Below are 16,033 nucleotides of genomic sequence, written 5' to 3' on the forward strand. Positions count from 1 at the left end.
CACAATGAGGGGACCTCAATGGCAAGATGCCTTCAAAGTCACATAAGCAGTCTTGGTGATCATGGGGCGAGGGGGGGGAAACAGTCGGGGTGGGGAGGGGATTGGGTGGTGCTGGTCATTGAGCACCATTGCTGAGAGAGTGATCATTAATATCAGAGGGGGGGGCAGGGGGAGAAAGTGAAGACTGGCTCTTAATTGGCCACTTATGTGACTCATTTGCACATCCGGTGGGCAGCCAACTCACTGACTCGCTGACCACTTTCAACATGGAATGGTGATAGAAAGACATTGGGCTCACCTCCTGATACCTCCGCCATAATTTGGTATCGCACCTGCCTCTCAACGTGTCACCAATGGACCGGAAAGTTTCAGCTCCAAGTCTGCTAAAATAATCAAAGATGACCAAAGATGTGTGGGTAAGGCGGATTGGCCACGCTAAATTGCTCCTTAGTTTTCAAAGGTTAGGTGGGGTTTTGGGGATAGGCCAGGGGAGCAGGCTCTTTCGGAGCATCGGTGCAGGCTCGATGGGCCAAATAGCCTCCTTCTGCACTCTCGCGATTCTTGGATTCTATGATAACCATGCTATATCTGCTGTATGCTTTCTGATTTCCATATTTATAAACTCCCCACTAACATCAGAAAGTAGTTAGTAGATTCCTACTGGTGTCTTGTGCATCCTTTACTGCTGCTTAATTCTATTTATAGGGTGGGATTTTCTGTTTTTTGTTACAAAGTGCTGGCTCCGTGAGAGAAGCGGTGTGCAGTACGCTGGCTGTACTGCCGGCGTTTTTCACCATATTTACCAACACTTTAAAAAATATGCTGTAGTTGGTCCCATGCCGACACACTGAGCCTACCCAATCAGCAATGTTGATATTGCAGAGATTGGGTGCGCTTTGCATGTATAACTCTTGTTTAGGCAACTTTCTGTACCCTGCCAATATATCCTGCTCATCAGTTCTGAGATTTCCATTCGCCTGAGATGTTCTGTTTTTCTCTCCATTAATTTCATAGAATTTACAGTGCAGAAGGAGGCCATTCGGCCCATCGAGTCTGCACCGGTTCTTGGAAAGAGCACCCTACCCAAGCCCACCCCTCCACCCTATCCCCATAACCCAGGAACCCCACCTACCTAACATTTGGACACTACAGGGAAATTTAGTGTGGCCAACCCACCTAACCTGCAGATCTTTGGACGGTGGGAGGAAACCGGAGCGCCAGGAAACCCACGCAGACACGGGGAGAAAGTGCAAACTCCGCACAGACGGTGACCCAAGCCAGGAATCGAATCTGAGACCGTGGAGCTGTGAAGCAACTGTGCTAACCACTGTGCTACCACTAAGCGGAACAACAATATTGAAAATGCTTAACGTTTGGGTAGGATTTTCGCTATTTTAGGGGTTATGACAGGAAAGTCCTGGGGCGAAATTCTCCATTATCGGCGGAAAGTCCGCCGATCGGCGCAAAAAGCGGCGCAAATCCCACTTGCGTCACGTCATAATAATGGGACGATAGTCTCCGGCCCGAAATGGGCTAGCAGCGACGTAACGGGATCCGCGCTTGCGCAGTGGTTCACGCCGTGCAGCGTCATACGCGCTGCACGGCGTGACAGCTCATAAGGCCGCGCAGCTCCCCCCCACCCGACCGGAACACCCGACCGCAACATCCGACTGGATGGCTGGCCGTCGCTCAGCCCCGAGGTTCGAGTCACGCGATGTGGAGGCGCTCCTGGACGCGGTGGAGCAGAGGAGGGACGCCCTGTATCCCGGGCACGGCCGCAGAGTTGCCCCACGCCACAGCCGGCGTCTGTGGAGGGAAGTGGCAGAGGCCGTCACCGCTGTGGCCCTGACACCACGGACAGGCACCCAGTGCCACAAGAAGGTGAACGACCTCGTCAGAACAGGGAGGGTGAGCCTCCCCCATATCCCCCCTCCCACATATCCCCCATATCCCCCCTCCCCCATATCCCCCCTCCCCCATATCCCCCCTCCCTCATACCCCCATATCCCCCCTCCCCCATATCCCCCTTCCCCCATATCCCCCATATCCCCCCTCCCCCATATCCCCCCTCCCCCATATCCCCCCTCCCTCATACCCCCATATCCCCCCTCCCCCATATCCCCCTTCCCCCATATCCCCCATATCCCCCCTCCCCCATATCCCCCCTCCCCCATATCCCCCCTCCCCATATCCCCCATATCCCCCCTCTCCCATATCCCCCATATCCCCCCTCCCCCATATCCCCCCTCCCCCATATCCCCCCTCTCCCATATCCCCCATATCCCCCCTCCCACATATCCCCCATATCCCCCCTCCCCCATATCCCCCCTCCCCCATATCCCCCCTCCCCCATATCCCCCATATCCCCAAGTGAATCCAGCCCTAACCTTAACCTCTGCAATGCACGCGCAACCGAATGCGTGCATTCATACACCTGCCGAACACTGTTGCCTTTTACCCCTGCCACCACCCCCCCCCCCCCCCCACAGGAGAAGCGCGCACACAACAATAGGGAGCATGTGAGGACTGGAGGAGGGCCCGCTGATGAGAGGCCACTGACCGTACACGAGGAAAGGGCCCTGGAACTGGCTGGCGGACCTGAGGACCGGGAGGTTGCTGATGCAGAGGTCGGGGGCCCACCAGCAAGTGAGCAACCGACAGCCCGTCCCCAAATCCCCCCTCCCCTATATCCCCCTCCCCCGTATCACCTGATCACTGCCTGATGTCTAACCATGCATGCTTCATTGTGTATCGCAGGACCAAACGTCCAGGCACCCATCCCCGCAGATGCACACCGCCCGCAGGGTGCCCCTCGGAGACCACGGGAGACCCGGACTCTCCAGCATGCGACGCCCGCAGGATGCCCCTCGGAGACCACGGGAGATGGAGAGACCCGGACCCTCTAGCATGCGACGCCCGCAGGATGCCCCTCGGAGACCACGGGAGACGGAGAGACCCGGACCCTCCAGCATGCGATGCCCGCAGGCTGCCCCTCGGAGACCACGGGAGACGGAGAGACCCGGACCCTCCAGCATGCGACGCCCGCAGGATGCCCCTCGCACACCACGGGAGACGGAGAGACCCGGACCCTCCAGCATGCGACGCCCGCAGGATGCCCCTCGCACACCACGGGAGACGGAGAGACCTGGAGCAACAGGGAGACGACACCCCCATCACGTGCGGGAGCGACCACCCAGCGATGAGGGGGGCAGCCACAGGCCCCCGTCACATCCGAGCCAGGACACCACTACCCAGGACACCACTACCCAGGACACCACTACCCAGGACACCCCTACCCAGGACACCACTACCCAGGACACCCCTACCCGGGAAGACGAAATACCGGACAGTGACTCAGAGTGGATGGGTGGAGACGAACCCCCACCCCAAAGTGCCATGGAGTCAGAGTGGGACGAAGAGCACGACACAACGCCACTGCTGTCACCAACACCCTCCACCATCGCAGAAACACTCACCAAGGTTGGGCACTTTATTGATGAGGCGTCTGGTACACTCACTGGTGCGCACAACACAGCCGTCCCAGTACAGCAGGTGGAGGTAGGAGCAGCAGAGGGACCGGGCGGTCGGAGGGCAGCCCAGGCCAAGCGAACATCTGCCGCCCAGATGGATCCCGGGTTCCTGCAGTTACCACACCCACACATAGATCCGATGCAACCACCGACCCGGAGACGAGCGAAGAGGGTGACGGGCGGCTTGCGGCGGCTGCGGTCGCAGGTGGAGGAGTCCACCCGCGTCCAGGAGCTGGGAGTGGTCCCGGTCATGCGTGCCACCCAGGCTGACACCGCACGGGTGGCATCCGCGGTGGAGGCAATGGTTGCGACGGTGTCAGACATGGGGAACGGTTTGCGAGGCCTGGGGCCTTCCGTGCAGGCGGCGTCTGTGGCCCAGGAAATGGCTGCCCTCTCACAGGAGGCCATGAGCCAGTGCCAGCGCCAGATGGCAGAGGCGCTCAACGCCATAGCCCAGTCTCTGCAGGCCATGGCCCAGCCTCAGCAGGCCATGGCCCAGTCTCTGCAGGCCATGGCCCAGTCTCAGCAGGCCATCGCTGAGGGCATCGGCGCCAGTGGCCACGTGCGAGCCAGCGTCGCACTGCCACAGACAGGGCTTGCCAACACCCTGGGCTCCATGGCTGCAAACCTGCAGATCCCTGTCGATACCAGCACGGGCCTCCAGGACTGGCAGCGCCAGATGTCGGGGGGGCGTCGGATGGCCAGTCCGTTCGCATCCCCCACCCATGTAGAGGCCTGGGGGCCATCGGGCACCCCGAGGGAGGAGGAGGTGGTGTGGTCCGTCCCGGCTCCCTCTGTAGGGGAGGTCCCGGTACACCGCGACACCTCGGACTCCCCCCCTTCCGTCCCAGGTGCATCGGGTGGGCAACGGGCAGGACAGGCTGGCAGCTCGCCATCCCAGTCGCCCGGGCCGCAGCCTGGCCCATCTAGGCCAGGACGCCCCAGGAAACGGCCGCCAAAGGGATCCAGTGTCAGAGGGCAGGAATCACAGGAGTCCACCTCCAGTTCTGCTGTACCGTCTGGGGAACCACGTAGACGTAGTCAAAGGGCCCGTAAGGCCAAACAATTAGACACTGAGTAAGTTGGCACGGGTGCAGGGCACAGATGAGTTTTAGGGGCTAAGGCACGTGCATGAACTCCTTTGGTTATTAAAGTCAATGTTACACCTACCGAAGCTGCCTTTGTGCTCTGTCCAAAGTGTGCGGGCGTGTCATGTACGTTGAGCGCAAGTGTGTGTGTGAGGGGTGGTCTTACCTCAGCCCCAGGTGAGTCTGCCCCCTTCCCCCTGGGCCGCCATCAACATCCCCCGGGCAGAGGACGGGACCGTGCGCTGCAGTGTCACAGCCGCATGCAGGGATGGTCCGGGTGGATGGTGGTACTGTGGCCATGGGTCAGACATAGTCCAACGATGTAGAGCCAGGAGCTCATCGCAGGGCGGGTTGTCATCATCCTCCATGGCCTGCGATAGACACGCGTCCACCCGCAACTGTGTGAGCCCGGCCCGTTGTGCCGCCGGTGGATCGGCAATGGGGGGGGGGGTGGTGTGCATGCGGGTGGGGTGGGTGGGGTTGGGGAGGGGGGTGAGGGTGCTGGGTGAGTGGATGGGTGGGGGGCGTGGGTGGTCGGCTGTTGCCATGGTGTGCGGTCTGTGGCCATACTACCCGATTCCCACACCCATCTAGTCAGTGAAGCGGGCGTCTATCAGTCTGTCCCGTGCCCGCTGGGCCAGCCGGTAACGGTGGACAGCCACCCGCCTGTGTCTACCCCGTCTGCCCTGACCATTGCCCCCATCCCCCTCATCTGGGGAGGACTGGGCCTCTTCCTGCTGCTCCTCCACTCCGCCCTCCTCTGCCTGCGGCACATCGCCCCTCTGCTGGGCTGTGTTGTGCAGGACGCAGCACACCACAATGATGCGGCTGACCCTATCTGACCGATACTGGAGGGCGCCCCCAGAGAGGTCCAGGCACCTGAAACGCATCTTCAGCACGCCAAAGCACCTCTCGATCACTCCCCTTGTCGCTACATGGGCATCATTGTAGCGGTTCTCCGCTTCATTGCGTGGCCTCCGTATAGGCGTCATCAGCCACGATCGCAATGGGTAGCCCCTGTCGCCCAGCAACCAGCCCCTCAGCCGGGGATGGCGTCCCTCGTACATGCCGGGGATGGATGACCGCGACAACACGAATGAGTCGTGTACACTGCCTGGGTGACGGGCGCAGACGTGCAGGATCATCATGCGGTGGTCGCAGACCACCTGTACGTTCATCGAATAGGTCCCCTTCCTATTAGTGAACACGGCCCTGTTATCTGCAGGTGGCCGCACGGCGACGCGCATCCCATCGATCGCGCCCTGGACCATGGGGAACCCGGCCACGGCAGAGAAGCCCACGGCCCGGGCATCTTGGCTGGCTCGTTCCACGGGGAAGCGGATGTAGCGGTGCGCCATGGCATAAAGGGCATCTGTCACTGCCCGGATGCACCGGTGCACCGATGTCTGCGATATGCCGGACAGGTCCCCACTCGGTGCCTGGAATGACCCCGTTGCATAAATGTTCAGGGCCACCGTAACCTTGACGGACACGGGGAGAGGGTGTCCCCCGCCAGTGCCACGCGGTGACAGGTGTGCCAGCAGGTGGCAGATGTGTGCCACGGTTTCCCGGCTCATCCGGAGTCTCCTCCTGCATTCCCGGTCCGTGAGGTCCTGGTATGACTGGCGGGGCCGGTACACACGGGGCGCCCTCGGGTGCCTCCGTTGCCGTGGGCCGCGATGTCCTCCTCCCCCTCCTCGTCCTGTCGGTCAGGTGTCCCTCCAGCCTGGGTGGCTGCCGCCTGCCCCTCTGCGGCAGCCTGCGCCGCCTCTCTGGCACGCTCCTCCTCCTCCTCCTCCTCATCCAGGGCAACATAGACATGAGCGGCTGCCACCACGGCGGCCAACATCGCTGGATGATCTGAAAACATGACGGCCTGGTGGGGGGGAGGGGAACGACGACATGTCATCATTACCCATATCCCCTCCTCCCCCCAGCCAGGTGGCATGGACCGCATGGGTCCAACTGTTGGAGGCTGGCACCTGGCCAGGTGGACCAACTCATTTGCCCTCCCATCACCCTCCTCGGCACGGACCGCCTCCCCAACCTCCACCCCAGCACGGACCCCCCCCAACACCCAACCTCCACCCCGGCACGGACCCCCCCAACCCCCAACCTCCACCCCAGCACAGACCCCCTCCCCAACCTCCACCCCAGCACGGACCCCCTCCAACCCCCAACCTCCACCCCGGCACGGACCCCCCCCAACCCCCAACCTCCACCCCATCACGGACCCCCTCCCCAACCTCCACCCCAGCACGGACCCCCCCCAACCCCCAACCTCCACCCCAGCACGGACCCCCTCCAACCCCCAACCTCCACCCCGGCACGGACCCCCCCCAACCCCCAACCTCCACCCCAGCACGGACCCCCTCCCCAACCTCCACCCCAGCACGGACCCCCTCCCCAACCTCCACCCCAGCACGGACCCCCCTCAACCTCCACCCCGGCACGGACACCCCCCAACCCCCAACCTCCACCCCAGCACGGACCCCCTCCCCAACCTCCACCCCAGCACGGACCCGCTGCAACCCCCAACCTCCACCCCGGCACGGGCCCCCCCCAACCCCCAACCTCCACCCCGGCACGGACCCCCTCCCGGCACTCCCCCGGAGCCCAGCCTACTCTAACCACCCCCCCCCGCCACACACACACACACAAGCCGAGACACACCTCTCCTCACGCAATCAGTCTGCGGCCACGCCATTTCCTGCCCAGAGCCAACCCCCCAGGCCGTCACTCACCTCCTCGCTGGTCGGCGTGAGCCTGGAGCACCGGGTCACGCCGATGAAAAGGAGGTTTCATTCACGTCGACGTGAACGGTCATCACGTCGACGGGACTTCGGCCCATCCGGAAGGGAGAATATCGGCAGGCCGAAAATCGGCTGCCTTGCGCAGACCCGTGACATTCTCCGCGGCAGCGGCGCCATTAACGCCCCGCCGACTTTTCTCCCTTCGGAGACTTCGGCGGGGGCGGGATTCACGGCGGCCAACGGCCATTCTCCGACCCTCTGGGGGGGTCGGAGAATGACGCCCCTGGTTTCAATAGGATTGTTGTCGAGTGGCAGAGTAAGGTGTTTTTTGTCCCCAAGGTTCTCTTTACATATTGCCGGCTGAAGTGGCTGCCAACCAGCATAAATTTGGACACACCTCAGCTGCCAGCCAGCACAAAGGTTCGTGGAGGTTGGAGGTAATCGGTGGCCATGGTTTACAAGGTGTAGCTGAACTGGGCAGGAACGTTCAAAGATTCTTTGTGTGAGCTGGAGGTGCCCTCCTGTCCCTTCTGGCCTCATGAAGGAAAGTAAAAGATTTACCTTGAGTGTCGTCTTCTCCCTCTTATCCTCTCCTCAGGTGACTTTACCTGTTTGGAACGCTGAGGTAGGTTTCCCTCTGGTCATAGTCAAAATTGGAGCCGGGTTCTGATAACAGCATCAGATCCAATCTGCATATTTAAAGAAAAACTCTGACAGTCTGACCGCTCGGCCCATTCGGACCGGAGAATTGGCGGCCCGGCCTCATACAGCAGCCCGCGACTGGCGCCGCGCCAAACGTGCTGGCGCAAATGGCGGCGATTCTCCGCACATCGCGGTTGCGGCGATTCTCCAGCCCGGCGTGGGACTGGGAGAATCGCGCCCCTGATTTTTGGCATATATTGACATTTGTTGAATGCTGATGGCATTTTGGCACCCCCCCCTTGCTGTGTCGTGGCCAACCTCTCCTGTTCTTTGACCTTTTAGCTGTTGGCTTGAAACCGGTCTTGGAACAACTGAGTGAATGGCTCCCACGTTTTGTGGAAGCCCTCCTCCGACCCTCAGATGGCAAATTTACTTCTCTCCATTTGGAGAAATTCCGATAGGTCAGACAGTCAATCTGCAACTTCGGGTGGTGCTGCTGACTGCCAGCCGAGCAGGATGATCCGGTGGGAGTAGGGAGGCAAAGGCATCAGTCCTCCCCATGAAGGGATCTGGCTGTTCTGATACCTCGAAGACTGCCGCTCATGGGCAAGGCTCCACCCTCATCCCCATCACCTTGGACATTGCCTTAAAGAAGGCTGTCCAAAACCTAACAAGTCTGGGGCAAAACCAGAACACGTGGGCGTGGTTGGCCAGGCCTCCTTGGTACCGTTCGCATTTGTCCTCCATCTCTGGAAAGAACCTGCTCATTCGGGTTCTGGTTAAGTGGGGTCTGTGTACCACTTTTAGCTGCATTCTGCTTGACCTTGCGCATGCGGAGGCGGAGTTGACCCTGTGCAATGCTTTGCTCCAGAGTCCCCACCCTATTTCAAACCCCAAGCCCTACTCCCACTTCTCCCTCATCCGGTTGTTTGTTGGCCCCTCTTAGCAGACGCCCATAAATGTTGCCACAGCTCCCTTTCCTTAGGATGTCCGCGCCCAGCAGGTCCTCCAGCAGTGTTTGTCATGGTGGCTGTGAATACGTCCTCGTTTCTATTTGTAGGAAGTTTTTGATCTGTAGGTACATTAGTTCATTCCCCCCTGTCAGTTCCTCGAGCGTTGTCAGTCTGTTGTTGGTGTAAAAGTCCCTAACTGTCAGTGTCCCCCCGTTCTGTCTCCACCTTTTGAAGGTAGCGTCTATAGTCATGAACCTGTGGTTATTGCAGATGGGGGCCTTGTTGGACATTTTGGTTAGCTTGAAATACTGTTGCAGTTGGTTCCATGACCAGAGCTTTGGTACCATCACTGGAGTTTTTGAATATTTATTCAGTGGGGATGGGAGCGCCGCCATGGCTAGGGCCCGGAGGGAGTTCCCTCTGCAGGAGCCCTCCTCCATAAGGACCCACTCGGCTTCTGGCTCCTTTATCCACCCCTTTACCCTCTCTGCGGTTGCTGCCCAGTGGTAATATTGCAGGTTTGAGAGGGCTAGGCTCCCCGTAGATCTTTGCAGTACTCTCTCTGGGATCCTTGCATTCTTTCCTCTCCACATAAACGCCACAATCAGTTTGCCTAATGAGTTGAAAAAGGCCTTGGGGTTGTAGATCGGGGTGAATCTTAACAGGAAGAGGAACCTTGGCAGTATGTTCATCTTGATTGTCAGCACTCTCCCTGCCAGAGTGAGAGGGAGTGTGTCCCATCTCTGCAGGTCCTTTTTTTACTTCCTCCATCAGGCTGGTTATTACTGTGTAATAGAAGGCTGATATACTTTGATCTGATGGATGTTACCAAGCTACATTAATGAATTTTTTTCTTTACTTTAATTATCAATTTGGGGAACTAATTAAATAACTTTTTATAATGGAAAATACAATTAGACTACTGTGCGTCTCATCAATAGAACCTGTGTGCATACATCACTGGTATCAGAAAGCACACAGAAGCATTAATAATTGACTTATCCATGAATCAACAGCTCCATGAACCATCACACCTGTGTGCATTTATTCAGTCAGTAAAACAATTAGATATCCTCATTAACCATCAGCAGCAGCAATAGGTTCATATTTTCTTATGTTGAAATTAATTAATTTCGAGTGACTGGAGCAAAGTTGAGATGCTTTCCTCACCTCATCGAGGGGGCGGGGTGGGGAGTGGGTAGGAGGGTAGACAGGAAGGCAATTCAATTCAGCTTGCCCTTGGACCCTTTGCTCTGAGTTACAATTGACAAAGACGTTGCAACTGGTTCATGGGGCAGTGTGCAAGAAAGGAAGGCGAAGGTAAGAGGAAGAACGGAAGAAGCAGGAAGTTTTGAGAGGAGCAGGAATAGACCATTGAGTCCCTTGATCCTATTGCAGCATTAAGTGAGGTCATGGCTGATCTATTTCTTAACGTTATCCACCCTCTTGGCTCCAGATTTTTCAACTTTTAGAAGTGCTGAAAGAATCTTTTCTGAACAAGCCTTTGCAGGTGAAAGCGGCCAGACTCGATCGAGTGGGCAGCACGGCAGCATAGTGGTTAGCACAATGGCTTCACAGCACCAGGGTCTCAGGTTCGATTCCCCGCTGGGTCACGGTCTGTGCGGAGTCTGCACGTTCTCCCCGTGTCTGTGTGGGTTTTCTTCTGGTGCTCCGGTTTCCTCCCACAGTCCAAAGATGTGCAGGTTAGGGGGATTGGCCATGCTAAATTGCCCTTAGTGTCCAAAAAAGGTGGGGTGGGGTTACGGGGACAGGGTGGAAGTGTGGGGATAGGGTGAAAGTGTGGGCTGAGGTAGTGTGCTCCTTTCCAGGGGCAGGCAAGAACTCGATGGGCCGAATGGCCTCCTTCTGCACTGTAGATTCTGTGACTGTTATATATAAATAGATTGTTATGTCTAATGCTGTTGATGCCATTTCGCAAATTCAGTTTCTATTAGGCTCTATCCTGATGAGGATGCAACAGCATTTCAACAATAGATTTTAACCATAGTCTCATAGTCTTTTGTGCATAGAATCATACAGTGCAGAAGGAGGCCATTCTGGCCATCGAGTCTGCACCGGCCCTTGGAAAGAGCACCCACACTTAAGCCCACACCTCTACCCTATCCCCGTAACCCATTAACCCTACTAAGGGGCAATTTAACATGACCAACCCAGTTAACCTGCACATCTTTGGACTGTGGGAGGAAACTGGAGCACCCGGAGGAAACCCACGCACACACGGGGAGAACGTGCAGACTCCGCACAGACAGTCACCCGAGGCTGGAATTGAACCCGGGTCCCTGGAGCTGTGAGGCAGCAGTGCTAACCACTGTGTCATCATGCTGCCCACTAGTCTTCTCTAGGATGGCCCCCACACTTAAGTTTCAAACTGGGCTTAATACTCTACCTATGTCAAAGGCTTTTGCAGCCTAAGTTTTGTTTTCATTTGTGTTCTGTTATCCTAACTATCCAACTTCAAAATTTATTTGCCTTCCCAGTGATCTTGACACATTTCTTCTGGATCTTTAATGATATAATAACTATTATTAATATGCTATTTATTATATTATATAGTATTTTATTATTTAGATTTAATTTTGCTGGAGCAAGTCATATGAAACTCACACCAGGAGGCTGCGACCCAGGGAGGTAGAGCCAGTCTGCATATACCCTCAGTGGTGGAAGAAAACATATTAGCCATTGCATCGGGGAGAGAGTATGGCTGTGACGAGTGGCAACAGCAGAGGGGAGAGTGTGTAGAGCTTTTTCACACTGTACCTTCTATTTCCCTTCTTATCGGTTCATCATGAAAAATCACAGTTCCTTTCAACCATTTCTCTTTCTGCTCTTCCTTCATACTAAAAGCTAAACATTAAAAACATTATTTCAGAGGATGCGGGAAATGCTGGTTAGGCCATTGCCCTTCCCTAATTACCCTTGAGAAGATGGTGGTGAGCCATCTTCTTGAGCTGTCACAATCCATGTGACGTAGACACAGAAACGATGCTGCTGGGGATGGAGTTGTCGGGATTTTACCCAGTGACAGTGAAGGAATGGTAAGAGAGTTCCAAGTTAGGATGGTGTGTGGCTTGGAGGGCACCTTGCAGGTGCTGGTGTCCCCCTGCATCTACTGCCCGTCTTCTTTTAATTCAGGCTTGTCCAACCCCCAGTCTGCGGGCCAGATCTGGTCTCCCAAGCCTCTGTCTCAGGCCTAATGAGCCACTGTTCAAAATACGCGTAAACTTAATAAAAGTTGCGGCAAGGAGCTGCACCAGTGAGCCTATTAGCAGAAAGGCTGGGAGATAAACAGTCTCTGACCGGAGAGGCAGCGTGAGAGGGTGATTGGCTTCTTTTTGTTTCCAAAGTGCACGTTCTCTCGGCGTTGGTGGTGCCCTCTCTCTCACACTCTGACACAGGTACTGGCTTCCTAAAGGAGCATAGGGGTCAACGTGGCAGACTGGGTCGGGGAGGCCATGAGGAATAGCAGACTGAAAGCAACATTGCCCGCTTGGGGCAGCTGGAGTCTCCCACAGGGCAGAATGGGGAAGTTCATCTCTTCACAGCATCCCAAACACCTCCTTAGTGGTAAGGTATCAAATTCTCCCAGGCTTGACGGGGAGTGAGTGCGAGTGCGAGTGATTCTCCGACCCCCCACCGGGTCGGAGAATCGCCGGGGGCTGGCGTGAATCCCACCCCCGCCGTGTCCCGAATTCTTCACCACCAGAGATTCGGCGGGGGCGAGAATCGCACCGCACCGGTAGGCGGGCCCACCCCCGGCGATTCTCCGTTGCGCGATGGGCCGAAGTCCCGCCACTGTCAACCCTCTCCCGCCGGCGTGGATTAAACCACCCTTTGAACTGCGGGACAAGGCGGCGCGGGCGGGCTCCGGGGTCCTGGGGGGGGGGGGGCGCGGGGCGATCTGGCCCCGGGGGGTGCCCCCACGGTGGCCTGGCCCGCGATCGGGGGCCACCGCGGGCCTGTGCCGTGATGGCACTCTTTTTCTTCCGCCTTCGCCATGGTCTTCATTATGGCGGAGGCGGAAGAGACCCCCCTCCCCTGTGCATGCGCAGGGATAACGTCAGCAGCCGCTGATGCTCCCGCGCATGCGTCGCCCGGCGAAGACCTTTCGGCGGCGGCTGGCGTGGCGCCAAAGGCCTTTCCCGCCAGCCGGCGGAGCGGAAACCACTCCGGCGTGGGCCTAGCCCCTCAAGGTGAGGGCTTGGCCGGTCTCCGCACCTTTGGGGCGGCCTGACGCCGGTGTGGTTCCCGCCACTCCATTACGCCGGAACCCCCCGCCCCGTCGGGTAGGAGAGACCGAATGGAGTGGAGCGCGTCGGGGAGGACCTCCTGCCAGCGGGAGATTGGGAGACTTTTTGACCGTAGGGCCAGGAGGACGGCCTTCCAGACCGTCGCGTTCTCCCTCTCCACCTCGCCATTTCCCCGGGGGTTATAGCTGGTCATCCTGCTGGAGGCGATGCCATTGCTGAGCAAGTAGGAGCCCCGGTCACTGTGGATGTAGGCGGGGAACCCGAACAGGGTGAAAAGACTGTGCAGGGCCTTGATAACGGAGGCAGAGGTCATATCAGAGCAGGGGATGGCGAAGGGAAATGGGAGTACTCATCAATGATATTGAGAAAGTAAACATTGCAGTCAGTGGAGGGGAGGGGCCCTTTGAAGTCGATGCTGAGGCGCTCAAAGGGGCGGGAGGCCTTCACCAGATGCGCTCTGTCTAGCTGGTAGAAGTGCGGTTTGCACTCCGCGCAGACTTGGCAATCCCTGGTCACAGTCCTGACCTCCTAGATGGAGTAAGGCAAGTTGCGGCCTTGATAAAGTGGAAGAACCGGGTGACCCCGAGTGACAGAGGTCATTGTGGAGAGCCCGAAGTCGGTCTACCTGTGCGCTGGCACATGTACCGCGGGATAGGGCATCTTGGGGCTCATTGAGCTTCCCTGGGCGGGACAAGATCTCGTAGTTAGAGGTAGAGAGTTTGATCCTCCACCTCACGATCTTGTCTTCTTAATCTTGCCCCGCTGTGTGTTACTAAACATGTAGGCAACTGACCGTTGGTCAGTGAGGAGAGTGAATCTCCTGCCGGCCAGATAATACCGCCAATGTCGCACAGGTTCCACAATGGCTTGGGCCTCCTTTTCGACAGAGGAGTGCCGAATTTTGGAGGCATGGAGGGTGCGGGAGAAGAAAGCCACGGGTCTGCCCGCCTGGTTGAGGGTGGCGGCCAGAGCCACGTCTGATGCGTCGCTCTCCACCTGAAGGGTGCTACCAAGAGGGTCGCGACGCAGTACCCCCAAATCTGTATGGAATGGGATCCGGAGGCCAGGGAGATTTTCTGGGTGACGGGGAGAACTGGGAGGGAACAGCGCCTTATCGTAGCAGGGTGGATGAAACTCTCCGTGCTCCCGGAATCGAAGAGGCAGGTCGTCTCGTGCCCGTTGATCCGTACGGTCGTTGTAGTGGTCGCGAGATTGCGAGGCCGAGACTGATCGAGGGTGATGGAGGCGAGCTGCGGATGTTGGTGGGAGGGATGATCGGCGGTGGCGGAGGTATCAGCAGCCCACGGACGGCCAGGCGAGCAGGGGTTCTGAGGTGCATCCCAAGATGGCGCCGAAGATGGCGGCGCCCATGGGCCGCACGTGGTGGGCGGCGGCGAAGATGGCGGCGCCCCTGGATCGCACGTGGGGGGTTTAGCGATGCTGGGCCTGGAAACGGCAGCGACCGATCGGGCCTGGCAAACGGAGACGAAGTGGCCCTTCTTGCCACACGCGTTGCAGGTCGCGCTCCGTGCTGGGCAGCGTTGTCTGGGGTGTTTGTTCTGGCCACAAAAATAGCATTTGCGGCCTACGGAGTTAGCTGGCTGCCGCGTGGCGCAGGCTTTTGGTGTACCCAGGTCGGATGATGGTGGGGCCCATGGCGCCCACGAGGGTGCCGCGCGGTCGGAGGTGTAGGACTTCAGATTGCGGGAGACCACTTCTAGGGAGTTAGCGAACTGTACAGTCTCTGTAAGGTCGAGTGTACCCCATTCTAATAATTGCTGGCGGACGTAATTGGATTTAATGCCCGTGACATAGGCGTCTCTGATCAGCAGTTCCATGTGTTGGACTGCCGACACCGCCTGGCAATTACAGTTTCTACCAAGTATCCGCAAGGCATGCAGGAAATCGTCCTGAGACTCCCCCGGGAGCTGTCGTCTCGTGGCCAGGAGGTGCCTGGCGAACACCTGATTAACAGTCTTGATGTACTGTCCTTTCAGTAGTGCCATCGCTTCCGTGTATGTGGGAGCGTCCCGAATGAGGAGGAAAACTTGTGGACTCACCCGTGCGTAGAGGATCTGGAGCTTCTGCGGGTCTGATGGGGCTTCTGTGGATGCTCCGAGATATCCTGCAAAGCAGACTAGCCAGTGCTCGAAGGTGGCTGTGGCGTCGGCTGCATGAGGGTTCAGCTCCAGGCGATCAGGCTTGATTAAGACGGTCATCTTCAAAATTCTAGCACAATAAATTGATGTACCATCAATGACTACGAGACGAAATGGTGAAACAATTGAGGCTTTATTGCGCTAGATGTTAAGCCTCCTGCAGCGGAACCAGAATGGGGGCAGCGCAGGAGAGTGCACACTTTTATACAGAGCCTGCTGGGTAGAGCCTGCAGGCTGGGATTTACTGTATTGACTGTAGTACAGTGGCAGTACCGTAATACACGTAGTGTATAACCAGTGGTGTTTACCACACTGTGTGAGCGAGTGAAACTGTGAGAGTGAGTGAGACTGAGAGAGTGAGTGAGACTGAGAGAGTGAGTGAGACTGAGAGTGAGTGAGACTGAGAGTGAGTGAGACTGAGAGTGAGTGAGACTGAGAGTGAGTGAGACTGTGAGAGTGAGTGAGATTGAGAGTGAGTGAGACTGAGAGTGAGTGAGACTGAGAGTGAGTGAGACTGAGAGTGAGTGAGACAGAGTGAGTGAGACTTTGAGTGAGTGAGACTTTGAGTGAGTGAGACTGTGAGAGTGAGTGAGACTGTGAGAGTGAGTGAGACTGAGAGTGAGTGAGACTGAGAGTGAGT

This window comes from Scyliorhinus torazame, chromosome 13 (genome assembly GCF_047496885.1).
Source record: "Scyliorhinus torazame isolate Kashiwa2021f chromosome 13, sScyTor2.1, whole genome shotgun sequence".
Classification (NCBI taxonomy): Eukaryota; Metazoa; Chordata; class Chondrichthyes; order Carcharhiniformes; family Scyliorhinidae; genus Scyliorhinus; species Scyliorhinus torazame.